The sequence below is a fragment of the Panthera uncia genome, chromosome X (assembly GCF_023721935.1).
Source record: "Panthera uncia isolate 11264 chromosome X, Puncia_PCG_1.0, whole genome shotgun sequence".
Classification (NCBI taxonomy): domain Eukaryota; kingdom Metazoa; phylum Chordata; class Mammalia; order Carnivora; family Felidae; genus Panthera; species Panthera uncia.
The window spans coordinates 96,322,993-96,327,839 of record NC_064817.1 but is presented as its reverse complement, the minus strand read 5'-3'; the positions used below and the strand labels follow the sequence as shown (position 1 = coordinate 96,327,839).

Genomic DNA, 4,847 nt, shown 5'->3' with positions numbered 1-4,847 from the left:
CCACACGGAGTAATCATGCTATCTCTATCATATATCATGTTGCCATATAAATATCGGTCTTTTTCTGGGCTTTCTATTCTGTTCCATTGTTATATTTGTTGAGCCCTGATTCAACAGCCACTGTTAATTACTATAGCTTTATGATGAATCTCAATATCTGGTAGGGAAAGTTCTCCCTTTTTTAAAATCATTCTTTGACACTTTCTTGATTATTTTTTGATCTTTCATGTCTCCTAGTGAATTCCAGGGTCAGTTTGTCCCTTTCTGTGAAATGCCCTTTTAGAACTTAAATTGGAATTCCCTCGAATTTATTGATTAACTTGGAAACAATTGTGACCTTTCAAATATTTTTTCCTGATCAACAAGCATGATACAAATCCCTATATTGGTCATCTCTTACAGCACTGTCATCTGTGAGTGATCACAGCTGTGGCTCTTTGTATTCAATTGTGCACTTTATTTTCCTTGTCTCTTTGCACCAGCTAGGAGCTCTACTATATGCTTAATAAAAGTAACAATAGTGTCATTCTTGTCACTTTCTCAACTTTAAAAGAAATACTGTATTTTGAATACTTTCCCAGTAAGTAAGGTGTCTGCTGTTGGTTTGGGGGTTGATAGCTTTTTTTTTTTAATGTTTATTTGTTTTTGAGAGAGAGAAAGTGCAACGGGTTGGTGGGGGTGGGACAAAGGATCTGAAGTGGGCTCTGTTCTGAGAGCAGAGAGCCCAATGCCCATGCAGGGCTCAAACTCATGAACTGCGAGATCATGATCTGAGTGCAAGGTGGACAGTTAACCAACTGAGCCACCCAGGCACCCCAGGCATTGATAGCTTTTATCAGGTTAAGGAAGATCCCAAATCTTTGTAGTTTGCTAAAAGTTATTTCATTCTTGAGTAGGCTTTGGATTTTCTCCAAAAAAATTTGTAGCCACAATATGATAAGATTTCCCCCTTTAATCTGTTAAAACAATGATTTGTAGTAATAAATATGTTAATATTAAAAGACCTTTGTATTACGTCTCAGCTTTTTGGCTAAAATCAAGTGTAGTATCTGTTCTTATCAGCTTAAAAGATCTTTGCATTCCTAGGTTAAGCCACGCATGGTCATCATGTGTTTTTTTAATGCATGTTTGATTTTTCTACTATTTTATTCAGAATTTTGCAATTATATATAAATGAGATTAATCTATGATATTTTCCTTGTATTTTTTGAGTTGGGATTTTGTATTAAGTATTTGTGTTTGCCTCAAAAAGTGAGCTTTACCTATTTATTATTTTATTCACTCGTTCACTGATTCCCAGATGAGCATTTGGATTACTTGGGGTAATTTTTGTTTTTTGATTTTTGTTTATAAAATAATGCTCAGGGTTTTTTGGCCCATACCAAATAAATCAGAATCTCTCGAGGTGGATCCAAGCATCAATATTTTAAAATGCTCCCCAGGTGACTATAATGTAAAGCCAGGTTAGAGAACCACTGCTCTAGAACAGTTTGTGTAGGATAGAGCTTGTCTGTTCTTCAAGAGCATAAGAAAGAAAATATTTGTTCTGTGAAATTTGGGTAGAATTTGTCTGTGAAATTGTCTGGCCTGGTGATTTTGTATGTAGATTCTAAAATGTTTATTCAGTTTCTTTATTGGTTATATAGATATATTCAAGGTTTTTTTCTGTTATTTCTTAAGCCAGTTTTAGTAATTATTTCTTAGAAAATTCATTTCTTATGTTTTCAGATTTATTGGCATGAAGTTGGTCATGATATTTCCATATGAATTTTTAGTCTCCTCAGTATCTCTAATTATATCCCTGCTTTTCATTCCTTATATTTTTAACATGCTTTTTCTTTCTTTTTTTATAAATATATTCACTATGTGGTTTCCATATTTTACTAGTCTTTTCAAAAGACCAGGATTTGGTTTGTTGATGCTCTGTATTATTTTCTATCTCATTAATTTCCTTTGTATTATGATTTTATTTTTTCTAATTTTCTTAGGTTTGCTCTTCATTTTCTAACTTCTTCCAATTTTTAATGCTTAATATTTTCTAAGGCCTACTTATCAGCCTATAAATGTATTAGTTATGTACTGCTGTATCTGCATCTCTTGAGTTAACAATTCATGTTTTCATTGGTTTTAAATTTTAAATTTTTTCAAATTCCCATTACAATGTTTTCTTTGAACTGTTCATATATATATACACATATGAACTCATCTCTTTCTCTCTCCTATATATATATATATATATATATATATGCCCTCTTTTTTTAATGCTTTCTATGGGTATTGCATTGTGGTCATAGAAACTGTTCTGTGTGATATCTGCTTTTTTGTATGTTTGGGTTTTTTTGTTTTGTATTTTGGTATTTATAGAGCTGAGGCTCAATCTAGTCATGTTCACTGTTTATATATTACCCAACAAACTTGAGAAGACTATATTTTCTGATGGCTTTGTGTGAGGTAATATATGTGTCAGTTGGACCAAATTCTTGTTAATTGTGTAGTTCAATTTTTTTGTAGCCTTACTATTTTTGTCTCCTTGATTGATCAGTTATTGAGAGCGCAATATTAAAATCTCCCATTATAATTGTGGATTTGTCCATTTTTCTTTCCACTTCCATCAATTTTTTCTTCTTATTTATTTGAGACTATGTTTTTTGGTTCATGAAACTTAATGATTATTTTATATTCTAGTCAACTGATCATTTTGCTATTATGTAACTAATACTTTTTATACCTTTTAATGCTATTTACTTTTTTGTAAGTTTTTCTTTTAATTCCAGTTAGTTGACAGTATTATATTAGTTTCAAGTATAAATATAGTGATTCAACGATTCCATACCCCACCTAGTACTCATCACAACAAGTTCATTCCTTAATCCCCATCACCTATTTAACCCATCCCTGCCTACCCCTCCACCCTGGGAAATTTGCATTTCCCTTAAACAAACCATCAGTTTGTTCTCTATAGTTAAGAGTCTGTTTCTTGGTTTCTCTCTCTCTCTACCTCTTTTTCCCTTTATTCATTTGTTTTGCTTCTTAAATTCCACATATGAATGAAATCATTTTGTATTTGTCTTTTTCTGATTGACTTATTTCACTTAGCATTGTACTCCCTGGCTCCTTCCATGTTGTTGCAAATGGCAAGATTTCATTCTTTTTTATAGCTGAATAATATTCCATTGCATATAATATGACTTCTTTTTTGTCCATTCATCAATCAATAGAAACATGTGCTGCTTCCATATCTTGGCTATTGTAAAAAATGCTGCTGTGAACATAGGGGTGCATGTGTCCCTTTGAATTAGTGTTTTTGTATTCCTTGGGTAAATACCCCATAGTGTGATTAGTGGGTCTAGGGTGGTTCTATTTGAGGAACCTCCATACTGTTTTCCATAGAGGCGGCACCAGTTTGCATGCCTGCTGACAGTGCACAAGTGTCCCCTTTTCTCCACATATTTTCCAGCTCTTGTTGTGTCTTGTGTTGTTGATTTTAGTCATTCTGACAGGTGTGAGGTGATTTCTCATTGTAGTTTTGATTTGCATTTCCCTTAAGTGACGATGAACATCTTTTCATGTCTGTTGGCCATCTGGATGTCTTCTTTGGAGAAATGTCTGTTCATGTTTCTGCCCATTTTTAATTGGATTATTTGGGTTTTGGGTATTGAGTTTTATCAGTTCTTTATATATTTTGGATACTAGCTCTTTATCAGATATGTCATTTGCAAATATCATCTCCAGTTCCATAGGTTGCTTATTAGTTTTGTTGATTGCTGGGATAAAGAGTCTGGTACTCTTTATCTCCCCTTCTGTTCTGAATGACAGCCTTGCTGGATAGAGTATTCTTGGCTGCAGATTCTTCCCATTCAGCACTTTGAATATATCATGCCACTGCCTCTGGCTTGCTAAGTTTCTGTTGAAAAGTCTCCTGCTAGACTTATGGGTTTTCCATTGTAAGTTACTGTCTTCTTCTGTCTTGCTGCTTTTAAGATTTTTTATCACTGTATTTTGCAAATTTAATGACAATATATCTTGGTGCTTGCCTGCTTTTGTTGATTTTGATGGGAGTTCTCTGTGGCTTCTAGATTTGGACATCTGTGTCCGTCCCCAGACAAGGCATGTTTACAGATACTATTTCTTCAAGTAAATAACCTGCCCCCCTTTCTCTCTCTTCCTCTTTTGGGACTCCTATAATATGAATGTTTTTATGGTTGATAGAGTCACTGAGTTTCCTAAGTCTATTCTTGTTCTGTGTAACTATTTTTTCTCTTTTGTTCAGCTTGATTACTCTCCATTACTCTGTTTTCTATGTCACTAATTTGTTCCTCTGCTTTTTCCAGCCTGCTGTTCATTTCATTTAGCTTTTTTCTCATCTTGTTCATTGAGCCCTTTATATCTGCTATGTTTTTCCTTACCTCTCTGTTAAGGGTCTCACTCATGTCTTCCACTCTTTTTTTCAAGTCCAGGGAGTACCCTCATGATCACTGCTTTAAATATTCCATCAGACATGTTATTTATATCTGTTTTGCTCAGATCTCTGGTTATGGCCTTCTCCTGTTCTTTCATTTTGGATAAACTTCATTTTCTCCTCATTTTGTCTGTCTCTGGGTGTCTGTTTCTGTGTGTTTACAAAGCAAGCTATGTCTTCTGCTCTTGAAAGTAGTGATTTTATCAAGAGGAGATCATGGACTGCCCTGCAGGGCGGTGTCCCCTGTTCACCAGCACCTGGCACTTCAGAAGAGTATCCTATGTGTGCTGCTTATGCCTTGCTATTGTATCTGAGTCACTTTTCCTTTCAGTGCAGTTGTCTGCACTTACTCTCTGAGAGCTATGGGCTGTGCTTGCTCTGTGTGGTG

General features: G+C 34.6%; 1 pseudogene; it reads left to right on the top strand.

Moving 5' to 3' along the window:
* The first annotated feature begins 1,010 nt into the window (after window positions 1–1,010).
* LOC125932497 (uncharacterized) lies at window positions 1,011–1,138 on the top strand (annotated as a pseudogene).
* Window positions 1,139–4,847: the final 3,709 nt, after the last annotated feature.